The following is a 15,206-nucleotide window of genomic DNA, read 5'->3' as shown; positions in this document are numbered from 1 at the left end:
ATAAATGATCAAACAAGAGAAAAAACATGTGTCATAAAAACAGATAGTGGCATATAGCTGCTTTTGGGCTTATAACAATCTAGATATAATGATAATAAAAGTATCTAAGCTATAAAGACATATACCATTTAATAATATACCAATCTCATGTGTCAAAAAATACTGCCACTCAAGCACTGTGTATGCACTGTCACAAATAATAATCGGGACACCCCTTGTCAGGACATATGTGCGCCCAGGAGTATAGAAGCAGGTGACATATCCTTACAAAACAAAATAACAATAGAGCCAACCTCTAGTAGGGGATTAATGATAATGTTAATGGCCATCAACACTGTATACTATCAGTTAAAGAAAAATCGAACCAAATTCAAGCATAATGATGGAAATATTACATACATAACATAACAATCAGAAAAAAATATTTTAGAAGAAAAATTAAAGAAATATTAAAGAAAATAGCACAAATAAAAAACATCAGCAAAAATCAGACAGGGATGGCACTCAAGTTCACAGAAAGCACTGGAGGCCCAGGTTCTCATTAAGACCCCTGGGAGCCACCGTGCCAAGAGTGTAAATCCACCTACTTTCCTTCTGCGATAACAACCTGTTTCTGTCCCCTCCTCTCATGTTGTGGGGTACATGGTCAATAATTATTGATTTGATGCTTGCCACACTGTGTCCCATTTTGAGGCAATGTGTCACAACGGATTGTTGTGGATCCACTGGGGGCGTGGATTCTGACACGGATGCCAATGGTGGAGAAAGAACTGCTGGTCGAATATACTGGCGTCTCATAGGAGTCTCCAAGGAGTTTGGCTATACTCCTAATCAGAGGCGCGGAGTCTAACTGAGTGGCGGTTTTCACCAGGGACCCCCGCAAGGGGATTTGGACTTAGCTGCGTCCACCCAGCAGGTCGCGGCCCTCCAATCAGGAGCCTCCAAGGAGATTAGGACGCTTGCTGGAACAGATGGATATAGCTGTAATCAGGAGACGCTTGAAATAATAATAGAACTTAGGAGACACTTGAAACGTGAACTGAACTCAGAAGGCACTCGGAGGGTTAACAGAACTCAGGAGACACTTGGAAGGTAAACTGAACTCAGGAGGCACTCGGAGGGTTAACAGAACTCAGGAGGCACTGAAGGGTTAACGGAACTCAGGAGGCACTTGAAGGGTTAACGGAACTCAGGAGGCACTTGAAGGGTTAACAGAACTCAGGAGACACTTGGAAGGTTAACGGAACTCAGGAGACACTTGGAAGGTAAACTGAAATCAGCAGGCACTTGAAAGGATAACGAGATGCTTCTGATTGCAAACAGGACTCAGAGAGACCTGGAGCTGTGTACACTCTCACTGGCTGTCAGCAGGACACTGAGCAGAAAGCAGAAGTAGCAGCAGCATTGGAGAATAGGCTGCCTAGCCTTTTATTCCTCCAGGCAGTGATGTCACAGGCCCAACCTCCAATCAGAGGTTATATCAGACCCTGCCCCCTTCTGCCTAATGCCACAAGCAAGATGGCGGCGTCCATCCCAGGAGCCGACTGCGGGAACAGCCGGACCCCCAGAGGATATACCGCCGTCCCTACCAGTGACACCAAGTCGGGGAAGCGCTGAGTGACGGGTGTAGCACCGCCAGGAGTACAGCGCCCGTGCAGGTGAGTAAAGCACGTGGCGCAATGCTCTGCAGAACCGGCGGCCAGGGGACCTGACAGTACCCCCTCTTTTATGAGTGGCCACCGGACACTTCTTAGGATTATTTTTCTGAAACCTTTCAATCAAACGAGGTGCATGAACATTAGAAGCATCAATCCACATTCTTTCTTCAGGACCGTATCCCTTCCAGTCCACTAGAAATTGTACCCTCCCTTGTCGTCGTCTAACATCCAATATTTGTTTTATTTCGAATTCTACATCCTGTTTTACTCGGATACCGGACCTTCCAGGTGGAGTTTTTCTAAACTGATTGAGAATTAAAGGTTTTAGGAGTGAAACATGAAATGAATTGGAGATTCGTAAGGAGGATGGTAGCTTCAGCCGAACGGCTACAGGATTGATTATTTTTTGGATTACATAGGGTCCAATGTAGCGAGGAGCCAATTTCATGGATGGAACCTTGAGACGAATATGCCGAGTTGATAGCCAGACACGATCACCAACTTTATAAGGTGGAGCAGCACTTCTTCTCCGATCAGCACTGAGTTTGTAACTACTGGAGGCCTGTTGTAAGGCTTTTTGTACATTTTTCCAAATGTTTGCAAAAAATTTTACAGAAGTTTGAACTGCAGGTAATTCATTACCAGGGAGTTTGGAAAAGTCTGGGACACGAGGGTTAATCCCATAAACAGTGAAGAAAGGAGTGGTTCGGCTGGAAGAGTGATAGGTGTTATTGTGAGCGAACTCTGCCCAGGGTAGGAGTTCAAGCCAATTGTCTTGTGAAGATGATAGGTAGAGTCGAATGAACTTTTCCAAATCCTGATTAACTCTTTCAGTCTGACCGTTGGTCTGAGGGTGGTAGGCTGTAGAGAATTTTAATTTAATTTGGAAGACGGAACAAAGAGACCTCCAGAATCGGGCTACAAACTGGACACCCCTATCCGATATGATTTCAAGTGGTAAGCCATGTAAACGAAAGATCTGGGTTATGAAAAGGTGCGCCAAAGTTGGGGCACTGGGAAGTCCCTTCAAAGGGATGAAGTGGGCCATTTTGGAAAAACGGTCGATGACCACCCATATAGTATTATAGCCATTAGAGGGAGGCAGATCCGTAATGAAATCCATGGCTATATGGGTCCATGGTTTTGCAGGAACTGGAAGGGGTAGAAGTTTCCCTACAGAGGGTTGGCATGAGGTTTTGTGTCGGGCACACACTGGACATGAAGATACAAAGTCCTGCACATCGGTTCTCATCGTTGACCACCAGTATTTCCTTTGGAGGAATTCTAAGGTCTTTCTTGCACCAGGATGCCCGGAAAACTTGGAGTAGTGGGCCCAATGGAGTAATTTCTTTCGGAGGGAAGGCCCTACATAAGTCTTGCCTCTTGGAATGTTGACTATTCTGGTAGCCGCGAAGACAGAGGAATCCAGAATGGGATATGTCTGTCTCTCCTCAGCATCAGGAGAACAAGAGCGGGATAAGGCATCTGCTTTAGTGTTCTGGGAACCCGGACGAAAGGAAAGCTTAAAGTTGAAGCGGGTGAAGAACATCGCCCACCTCGCCAGTCGTGGGTTAAGGCATTGGGCGTTTCGGAGATAGATTAAGTTTTTATGGTCCGTGTAGATCTGGATGGGAAACTGAGCTCCTTCGAGGAGGTATCGCCACTCCTCAAGTGCTAACTTGATCGCCAGAAGTTCCTGTTCCCCGATTGCGTAATTTTTTTCCGCGGGTAAAAACCTTCGGGAGAAAAACCCACATGGATGTGTGGACCCATCTCCGTATTTTTGAGACAGAATGGCTCCTACAGCCTCAGAGGAAGCGTCCACTTCCAAAATAAAAGGTCTTGCAAGATCTGGCTGGTGGAGAACAGGAGCAGAGATGAAGGCCTGTTTCAACTGTTGGAAAGCGGATAGTGCTTGAGCAGACCAAACAGCCGGATTGGCTGCCTTCCGAGTTAGAGCGGTGATGGGTGCAACGATGGTGGAGAAACCCCGGATAAATTTCCGATAGTAGTTGGCGAATCCTAAGAATCGCTGCACTGCTCGTAGAGTAGTGGGCTGAGTCCAGTTTAGAATCGCCTGAACCTTCTCTGGATCCATTTGTAGGCCTTGCCCAGAAATTATGTATCCCAGAAAGGGTACGGAGGCTTGCTCAAAAAGGCATTTTTCAAGTTTACAATATAGGTGATTGCTTCGAAGACGTTGAAGAACCTCTTTCACTTGTGACCGATGGGACTCTAAATCTTTGGAGAATATGAGGATGTCGTCCAAATATACTACAACGGACAGATACAGTAGGTCCCTAAAGATTTCATTCACAAAATTCTGAAAGACTGCGGGGGCATTGCTGAGGCCGAACGGCATGACCAAATATTCGTAATGGCCGTCCCTGGTGTTAAAGGCCGTTTTCCACTCGTCCCCCTCTCTGATACGAATGAGATTGTAAGCCCCTCTTAAGTCTAATTTGGAAAAGACAACCGCTCCTTTAATGCGATCAAAAAGTTCCGGAATCAGGGGCAATGGGTATTTATTTTTTATTGTTATATCATTCAGACCTCGGTAGTCTATGCAGGGTCTTAGGGTTCCATCTTTCTTCTTGACAAAGAAAAACCCCGCTCCGGCCGGGGACGAAGAAGGGCGGATAAATCCCTTCTGTAGATTCTCGGAGATGTAGTCACTCATTGCTTGGGTTTCAGGGATGGATAGGGGATATATCCGACCACGTGGAGGCATCCCTCCTGGAACCAGATCAATGGGACAGTCCCACTCGCGATGTGGAGGCAGGATATTAGCTGCTTGTTTGTTGAAAACATCCGCAAAGGACTGATAGGGAGCAGGAATTCGACTCTTCTTATCAGAGGAAACTGACTGTAGAGGTACCACTTTCATTAGACAACCTTGAGAGCACGATGGACCCCAGGCTACAATTTGCATATGTCAATACCTAATTTCTCCCAACATATAATTTCCATAAATCATAATTATAATCATGCCCACTAAATTAATATAGTCTGAGATAAATATCATTCATATCTCATAAGTAAGGAAAAGATCGAATATTAATTTACATATTTTTAGATATAACATAATGTCATGTTTGGACTCAAAATGTGCGAAATTATAATAACTGTCAGATGACAGTTATTAGAATTCCATATCACATTGCAGAGAAATATTACAGTGGATATTGTTAGTAGTAGCATATTCTTAAACCAGCATTAGAAATGAAGTCATTAGCATTCCCTTACACCAGTAAGTCAGCCAGGAAATACAGTATCAGGGGGCGTGTCTATAAGCTAATGAAAGGAGGTGAATGAATGGTTCTCTGGAAAGCAGCTAAGCCAGTCATAGGATACTGTAAACAAAGGCAAGTGAAACCTGTTGAATGAATAGATTCTCCCCTCCCCCGAGAGCTCTCTTGAAAAAGCAAGATAGGAACAAACACTCACTTGCTGGTCGATCAGGACACAGAGAGCATGGGTCTGGCTTCACCGGGAGGCTCCTTCCATAACATATGGATTTGGATGTGATGGGTAACTATGTATCATCTAACTGAATTGTGTACTAGGACCCCGGTTACGGATATGGATTATGCAAGAGAGTTTAATAATAGTTAACTTCCATTTTTAGTTGTCCATAGAGATAAACACATGTGCATAGGCCCAGCGTATGTTTACCGATGGTTTGGACAAAGAAAGCTTCTGTCTGTAGTTAAGAATGATTCATGGATTGTATTGTGGTTCACAATAGCTATATAGCAGCAGCAGTCGGTAGATATACATATGGGTATGTGTAGCTGTTATGATTTGTGAGCAAGGATATGTTTAAATTGGTAGAGATAGCTGTGTACGTTTACATGTGGACAAAGTGTAGGCCTAGAATCAATTGTAGACATGTGCTCAGGCTCAGGCCTGCAGTGTGGCTTTTGTGTAGTTAATCGGTTAACATTTATGTGTGGACTGGCCCTTGTGTGTCCTAGTTTTGATTGCAAGCTGTTTGTGCCTGTAGATTGTATAGATTGGTTTGTGTAAGGATAAGCTGTAGTGATTGTACTGGTTTGGGCATGGTGGAATGCTGAGACTGTGTGGGCAGAATGTGTGAACATGTGCTGTGAGGGTAGTCCCTATTGTCTGGATTCTTTGCAATGGAAGTGTGTGTGTCTGCGCCCCAGGAATGGATTAGCCCTGAGTGGTTTCTATTGAAGCAGTGTGAACGCTTTGTGTAATATCCAGATAGAATATCTAGATAAACTATCGGATAAATCCAATTTATATGTTAACAAATGTTGATAGCATGATGCTCGGATGGTGTGTGTGTAACGGCATGGGATGTGAGTATGATATAGCAAGGCCATAGATTGTATGGGCCTGTTAGGTGTTCTGTATAGAGAAGTACATTGTAGCTTAAATGATATTCAATTGTGTATGCTGCAGGTAAAGTGTGTTTGCTGAATGTGCGAGTTATTATAAGGAAAGTACAGGCAGTTTATTGTGCGATTACCAGGCAGCTGTTTGTGCCTGTAGATTGATAAGGTTCCTTTGTGTGCCATGCGGCAGTATCACAAAATGGCGGACACAAAGACTTGGTAACACAAAATGGCTGCTTCTTCATAAGCCACGCCCCCTCCCAGCACTGTAATACACATACACATTATTTAACACTGAGGTTAGCTTTATTTAAGGATGCTGGAATATATAATCGTTATCATGTATAAATACCTGTATTGTTATATTTTGTAATCCATAATACAGTTTCATCAGTTTACATTCATAAATAATATTCATTGATTATAATTCTGGACATTCGCTTATTGATTGCGTGCGACATGAATAAATTAGATAGACTTTGCATATATAAATAAATGTACTTCAATAGATGCGTGCTCGTCGTGGGATATTATATACTTAAAGATATGCAATATTATGCAGATTTTGAGCCGATCAGCAAGGGAGGGATCACATATAGAATAGAAATAATTATTTTAAATTTTTCGGTTTTGTTTTGGGTTTTTCTAATGCTGATAGTCCGGGCCTGCATATGCATAATCTGTAAGATACTAATTTTGGACTTTGGGACAAAAAGGAAAAACATTTATTTATATTTAAATATCAAGATGCAATTCTATAAGTAAATATGTTTTAATAATTAGTTTTTTTCTCATGTGATGGTATCTCCCTTTGATGTTTATCTTTTAAATAATAGTCAGATATGATTGGCAAGGGCTGTTTCAGGTTGAATTGTTTTTTTTAAATTTGAATTGTTTTATAAGCAGTGCAAATTTTAAATAAATGCACATCTTTTATAAGTGCAGCAGAAGCGGATTATAAGGGAATAATGTATAGCCATAAATTGCAGGTATTTTACTGCAGACCATCTCAACCTGAGAAGGCCATTGTATAATTGTATGCTGCAAAGAACTCTGGGTAAAAATGCTATTTTCTACTAAATAAATTTATTTTATTTTTAGTATACCTTTCAACATATGGTAATGAGAATAATAGGACAGTGTTAAGAGTGTTTAATGGTAAACTTTCATTCCCATAATTGATAGGATTGAGTCTAAAGTATTTTAACTTTAGAAAGATAAAAGCAGAGAGAGATAAAATACCAGTCAATAGAAAAATCAGGTACAGTTAAAAAAAAAAAAATCGACAAATTCCAAGCAGTATGAAATTTGAATGTTACTCTAAGGTATTAAAGTTGAAACTGAAAGTAATTATTATCAAGTTATGATATATAACATTTTTCTTTTTTTTATTTCAGGCTAAAAGACAGATTTTCTCCTAAGCATATAATACAGCAAAGAAAAAGATTCTTAACTTTTAAAAAAGGGCCAGCTAGAGGGTATTTAGATGTAAATTAAGGTGTTGAGACAATAGATTGAACCTGGAAACTTAGACAAAGAACTTCTTTTAGAAAGGGGGCATTTGAATAGGATTGATTTATTTGTTTTTTTTTCTCTCAGCAGCAACTGTAGTATTGAATAGGCTCAATAGACAGAATATATCTTTTTGTAACTATTGTGATCTTTACCCCAAACGTATAGGTGCAGGAAAAACTGTAAGAGGTATTGTACTGTGTGGAGTTTGTACCTGTTAAGAGTAAAATTGCATTTGTTTTCCCATGTGAATATGAGATATCTACAGTATTGTAAGAGGTGTTAAATTCATAGTGCCATATCCGTGCTAACCACAAATGTTATAGAAAGAGTGTGCTATTGGGATTTCTTGAAGAATTAAGTTAAATACAAGTGCAAATAGGTTTGCAAAGTATACAAAAGAAGGCGGGACTCGGACACATGGGTGTCAACGTCTGCCGCTCGGTGAGACACTGTTTGCGTGACGGACACATGTGCGGGCACATGTGATTGCCTAGGTACGCTGTACAGGTAAATGCCCAAGGATGGGTAGTGATACTTAATTGAGTGATAATTATAAATTCATACATATTGAGTAAGACTCCTGTTGAGTTACAAACAGGATTCTTTTATTATTGTTCAAAATTCAAGAAATTCAAGTAGTATTGATTAAATTCCCATTGATAGTCAAGGGAACACTCGTGTGACATCCAGTAGAAGAGCTACAGCCTAGGAAAATTTTCTGTACAGAAATATTTTAAGTTTAAGCATAAGACCGTAAGATGTATAGCGCCCAGTGTGAAACATAACTGAGGCGAACGGGTGTGGGACGGACACGACCCAAGCGCAGTGTAGTCCAGTGTAGGACAGGTCCAGTTAGGACAGAGTGTACGTGCCGACGTGCACATAGGAACTGCCCCTTCAGTGGAATTTATTCCGCTAGGAGGGTACAAGAAGATATATCGGAACGCACTTGTTTCCGATTAGCTACTTTAGAAATCCGATTTTTGGGGGTATAGGAAAACAAGTTTGCTATACCCTGGAAAAATTGTGCCGCATCAAGCAAGTTGGCTAGAAGTTCGCTGCTAGTTGAAAGACTTGGTGATTGAGTAAGTTACCTCGCATTGTGGGCTCTTCGCTTGATTGCGTTGAAGTGTCGCTGTGTGGAGAAGTGAGTGGTTGGGGAGCTCTCAGATAAGTAATAACCCACCGATTATCTATTAAGCTGTGAACGTTTATTCCTGTAATTATGGGTAATAACGGGTCACGCTGTGATAACGTGCATGTTAGGGAGGAAGCAAGCCAGCCAAAAGGAATGGCTGCTTTTATTAAGTGCTGTGGGCACGGTGAACGAGCAGTTGTTTGCCAAATGAAAAAGGAATACACAGGCAGCAAGTTTAGAATTTCCCAGTGTTGATAGCTTCGAACCGGATGAATTACACAATAAGAATTGAAAATTATGTCCGCTCTCATCAACGCGAGGTGAGAAGAGGCATAGTGTTTGTTTAAAACTGTGGTATAGGAAGAGGCAATAGGAAAAGTGATGTTAAAAGTGCAATTAGACTGTTAATGCGGAATAGCAATACTCCCCCCATTCATATATATAATGGGACCAGTTATTCTAAAGTGTCTGATGTAATTGTGAAACTGACTAAACTATACCCTGTGTCAACTCCTTGTTAAGGATTAGTAAGTGTTGACGCAATATTCAAGACAGCTGTCATCTCCGAGACGAGAGAAGTCAAATGTAAGGCGGAGTCAAACAGCCAGAGAGGATGCTGTTTGTTTTTCCCAAGTGGTAAGAGAAGGTACAGTTGACGCCAAATTGACAGCTGGAGAAGTAGGTATACTGGTTTCACATTGACTCAGGTAATAAGTATTAAGGTAACAAGATAAATTGAGAATGCCAAATTGTATTTGAAATTAATTACATCCCCAGGTTAATAACTGCTGTAAGTATAGAGAAGCAGAGATGACACCCAAATGAAGAACGGTAACTAGAAAGACTCCTAAACTTTCTTTCCCCCCTTTCAGCTAGTAGATTAAAGATTTAAGAGTAGAACACAATATTACAGCAAACACATGAAGGTTTAGACTATGGTAAGACATACAGGTATAGAACACGAGGAAAGGTAGAGAACAAGATAACATGTTCTACTCAAAGGAGTACTGCATACGATCCGCCCTCGGTACCAGGGTAATGACGTATAAGGAAATTTGATTTTGAAACATGCTTGTTCATTACATGACATATAGTTCCCATGACACATATGTATGTAAACACATAGATATAGGGAAGTGGTTAAAGGTTAATAGCCACCTAGTGGTGACTTGTATGTGAGGTAATTGTCAGTCCAGGTTCTTAGTAAGGTGAGGTAACTTGTATGTGAGGTAATTGTCAGTCCAGGTCAGGTAAGGAGAAATGGAAGTTAATGGTTAGTTTATACGTACTCTCTTTTGGTTGTTTGATTGTCATTGTTTGTTTTGAATGGTTCTCAGAATCAGACATATGTCATGTAAGGTGTCTAACGATTTGTTTTTCTGTTTGTTGTTTAGTTAAGCCAGAAAGAGCTGTGATTGGACCCGGTCAAATGTGACGCATTGAATTTGGAAACCACCATTGCTCCTAATTGCATGGAGAGCGTATGGACCTAACATTGAAAAAAGTTTCATCCCCTAGACAACGAGATATATATATATTAGTGTTTTTAAATGAGATTTAAAAATCTCAAGATATTGATAGTGTTAGGTCCAGATGTCAAGTAACTGATAGTCCCTAGTGATTAGACAGAGAAGAGGAAAATGAGAGATTGAATATTCTGAATATCTCAGATTTCCTCTAGTCACATTTTTCCGAAGAAGAACACAGATTATCTGGCTCAGAAAATTGTATTTGTAAATATATGGAGTGATATAGAGGTTAAATTGAAAGAGGTTTGGTAGTACAGGGTAGAAATACCCTTAAGTAAATTAGAGCGCCACCTAGTGTCAAAAGACAGTAAGGCGAGGGTTAAACTATAGCACTCTAGAGTGTAGAAGCTTCACAGATGTGGGAGGCGGGATATTTCTAACGCTTGGGAAGTTCTTTCTGTTTATGTCTCTGCAGGGAAACAAGTCGACGACAGAACTATCGGAAGTCTACAAGTGGATCGGATGGAATACAAGAAGCCAAGGATGGTAGGGAAAATAGGTAGAAATGCAAAAATATTGATACTTCTTTTTCCTACAGATGCAATGGAGAGGGAGAGACGAGCCCAGCAGTAGACAGATGATGGTCCTCGAGATGACGACTTGGATACCGACAGATGACTAGACAGGAACCCAGCTAGAAAGCCCCAAGAGCCGACGAACTACACAAGCCGACCAAGAGAATGATGACCCCTAGACGACCCCACGTCGTGATGAGCAGAAGACCCACTATGAGACTTTTTCTTTGGCCCTTAGTTTTAATGTCAAGAGACACTAGGAATGACCCAAAGGGCGTAGAAGGTTTTTTACCCTGGGACCCTATTCAGGTTTTTTAATCCCCTACTGCCCAAGGAGAAATGACTGTTCTCCACTCTTTCAGGAAATCTTTATAATACTCTGTTAAATTGTTTTTTTGTTATGTTGTTCATCAATGTTTCCCCAGCATCCTTTGTAGGACATATGAAGGTTGTACAACCCTGTACACCCTGCGGTAGGTTACACAACACCTATGCAGGAACACTACACCCACAAACAGCTACACATACACTCCCCAAATGTATCATTCAGTCGTGTGTGTCTGGGCTGTGGCCCTACAACTATTGTGAGGTCATGGTCTGGACATGCCGGCGTTAAGTAAATGCACTCCCCCATTTATTATTAATCTCGGATTAAGCCATTGCGCAAAAATGATACATCCCCTTCTTTATACACATACACATAAGTTCCACCCTTTGAAAATCTTTTTTTTATCAATGAAAAATATTTTTTATGAAAAATATTGAAATTTTATGAATTATGAAAATTAATGCGGAAATTATGCATTATTAATGTGACAGTTATTATAATCTGTCAAATGGGCGACTGTCAATACCTAATTTCTCCCAACATATAATTTCCATAAATCATAATTATAATCATGCCCACTAAATTAATATAGTCTGAGATAAATATCATTCATATCTCATAAGTAAGGAAAAGATCGAATATTAATTTACATATTTTTAGATATAACATAATGTCATGTTTGGACTCAAAATGTGCGAAATTATAATAACTGTCAGATGACAGTTATTAGAATTCCATATCACATTGCAGAGAAATATTACAGTGGATATTGTTAGTAGTAGCATATTCTTAAACCAGCATTAGAAATGAAGTCATTAGCATTCCCTTACACCAGTAAGTCAGCCAGGAAATACAGTATCAGGGGGCGTGTCTATAAGCTAATGAAAGGAGGTGAATGAATGGTTCTCTGGAAAGCAGCTAAGCCAGTCATAGGATACTGTAAACAAAGGCAAGTGAAACCTGTTGAATGAATAGATTCTCCCCTCCCCCGAGAGCTCTCTTGAAAAAGCAAGATAGGAACAAACACTCACTTGCTGGTCGATCAGGACACAGAGAGCATGGGTCTGGCTTCACCGGGAGGCTCCTTCCATAACATATGGATTTGGATGTGATGGGTAACTATGTATCATCTAACTGAATTGTGTACTAGGACCCCGGTTACGGATATGGATTATGCAAGAGAGTTTAATAATAGTTAACTTCCATTTTTAGTTGTCCATAGAGATAAACACATGTGCATAGGCCCAGCGTATGTTTACCGATGGTTTGGACAAAGAAAGCTTCTGTCTGTAGTTAAGAATGATTCATGGATTGTATTGTGGTTCACAATAGCTATATAGCAGCAGCAGTCGGTAGATATACATATGGGTATGTGTAGCTGTTATGATTTGTGAGCAAGGATATGTTTAAATTGGTAGAGATAGCTGTGTACGTTTACATGTGGACAAAGTGTAGGCCTAGAATCAATTGTAGACATGTGCTCAGGCTCAGGCCTGCAGTGTGGCTTTTGTGTAGTTAATCGGTTAACATTTATGTGTGGACTGGCCCTTGTGTGTCCTAGTTTTGATTGCAAGCTGTTTGTGCCTGTAGATTGTATAGATTGGTTTGTGTAAGGATAAGCTGTAGTGATTGTACTGGTTTGGGCATGGTGGAATGCTGAGACTGTGTGGGCAGAATGTGTGAACATGTGCTGTGAGGGTAGTCCCTATTGTCTGGATTCTTTGCAATGGAAGTGTGTGTGTCTGCGCCCCAGGAATGGATTAGCCCTGAGTGGTTTCTATTGAAGCAGTGTGAACGCTTTGTGTAATATCCAGATAGAATATCTAGATAAACTATCGGATAAATCCAATTTATATGTTAACAAATGTTGATAGCATGATGCTCGGATGGTGTGTGTGTAACGGCATGGGATGTGAGTATGATATAGCAAGGCCATAGATTGTATGGGCCTGTTAGGTGTTCTGTATAGAGAAGTACATTGTAGCTTAAATGATATTCAATTGTGTATGCTGCAGGTAAAGTGTGTTTGCTGAATGTGCGAGTTATTATAAGGAAAGTACAGGCAGTTTATTGTGCGATTACCAGGCAGCTGTTTGTGCCTGTAGATTGATAAGGTTCCTTTGTGTGCCATGCGGCAGTATCACAAAATGGCGGACACAAAGACTTGGTAACACAAAATGGCTGCTTCTTCATAAGCCACGCCCCCTCCCAGCACTGTAATACACATACACATTATTTAACACTGAGGTTAGCTTTATTTAAGGATGCTGGAATATATAATCGTTATCATGTATAAATACCTGTATTGTTATATTTTGTAATCCATAATACAGTTTCATCAGTTTACATTCATAAATAATATTCATTGATTATAATTCTGGACATTCGCTTATTGATTGCGTGCGACATGAATAAATTAGATAGACTTTGCATATATAAATAAATGTACTTCAATACATAGCTGACCAGTCAATCTGTGGATTATGTTTCTGAAGCCACGGCAGACCCAAAACCAAAGGAAAAGTGGTTTGAGGGATAACAAGGAATTCTATACTCTCTCGATGGAGTGCCCCTATACCCAGTGACAGCGGTGTCGTACAAGACTCAATTAACCCGTTCGGGATGTAACTCCCATCAACTGCAGTCAGACGTAGTGGATTTTGAATTGCTTTAATGGGTAAAGAATGTAATTCAACAAAATTGGCAGAAATAAAGTTCCCGGCAGCTCCGGAGTCCAGAAGGGCTTGGATCATCAACGTCTGACCTGCGAAAGAAAGTTGCACTTCAATGACGGAATCGGGCATTGTAGAGGAGGTAGAGAGTTGGCCCAATCTTACCTCTTTCTCTTTGCCCTGGGTTACTCGACTGGTGCGAAGGGTACATTGAGACACTTGATGACCGGCCTGCCCGCAGTATAAACAAAGTCTCTCTTGGAAACGACGCTGTCGCTCTTGAGGAGTGAGTCGAGCTCGATTTATCTGCATAGGCTCGTCGGTTGTTGCAGGTGAAGAGACCTGAAGTAATGGTGGAGGAGTGCTCCTGTAACAATCCCCTCGGGATCTCTCCGCCTGACGCTCTCTGAACCTCAAGTCAATTTTATTGCAAAGTGAAATAAGTTCATCAAGCTTGACGGGTAGGTCATGGGACACTAGGTCGTCTTTCAACCTATCCGAGAGTCCACTCCAGAATGCGGATACTAGTGCTTCTTCATTCCAAGCGACCTCGGAAGCTAGGGTCTGGAACTGGATCACATACTGTGCGACCGGACGATTCCCTTGCCTTAGCCGCATGATGTCCTGAGCAGCTGAAGTTGCTCGACCCGGTTCATCGAAGATTCTGCGGAACTGGGTTATAAATTCATCATACTGGGAGAGCAGTGGATCATCCCTCTCCCAGAGAGGAGATACCCAGTCCAGAGCTGACCCTGACAAAAGGGAGACAATGTAGGCAACTCGGGACTTGTCGGTCGGGAAGCTTGATGCCAGGAGTGAAAACTGTACATCGCATTGGTTGAGGAAACCCCTGCACAATTTTGGGGTTCCATCAAATTTGCTGGGTGCAGAGAGATGTAGATGCCCTGGTGATGCTGACGGCAGGGCTACCACCCGGACCGGATCAGGAGCAGGCGGGACTGGAACCTCTCGAGAAACAGAGGCCTGCATTACTTCTTGCCGATGAGCAATATCCTGGAGACCTTGAGTTAGCTGACCTTGGGAGACCTCCAGGCCTTCCAGGCGGGCCACAATTCTTTGCAGTAGCTCCGTATTAAAATCGACCCCGGATGTGGAATCCATTTGGCTGCTGCTAACTGTCACAACGGATTGTTGTGGATCCACTGGGGGCGTGGATTCTGACACGGATGCCAATGGTGGAGAAAGAACTGCTGGTCGAATATACTGGCGTCTCATAGGAGTCTCCAAGGAGTTTGGCTATACTCCTAATCAGAGGCGCGGAGTCTAACTGAGTGGCGGTTTTCACCAGGGACCCCCGCAAGGGGATTTGGACTTAGCTGCGTCCACCCAGCAGGTCGCGGCCCTCCAATCAGGAGCCTCCAAGGAGATTAGGACGCTTGCTGGAACAGATGGATATAGCTGTAATCAGGAGACGCTTGAAATAATAATAGAACTTAGGAGACACTTGAAACGTGAACTGAACTCAG

The 15,206-nt window shown here is 41.7% G+C and overlaps 1 protein-coding gene across 1 annotated transcript in view; it reads right to left on the bottom strand.

Moving 5' to 3' along the window:
* The window catches only part of LOC146009552 (uncharacterized), a 485,071-nt gene that overhangs the window by 355,095 nt on the left and 114,770 nt on the right, over positions 1–15,206 (bottom strand). The gene's annotated exons all lie outside the window — the stretch shown is intronic.

This window comes from Crinia signifera, chromosome 6, assembly GCF_055691185.1.
Source record: "Crinia signifera chromosome 6, ASM5569118v1, whole genome shotgun sequence".
Classification (NCBI taxonomy): domain Eukaryota; kingdom Metazoa; phylum Chordata; class Amphibia; order Anura; family Myobatrachidae; genus Crinia; species Crinia signifera.
Note: the sequence above shows the minus strand (reverse complement) of the source record. Positions and strands in the feature narration are given on the sequence as shown.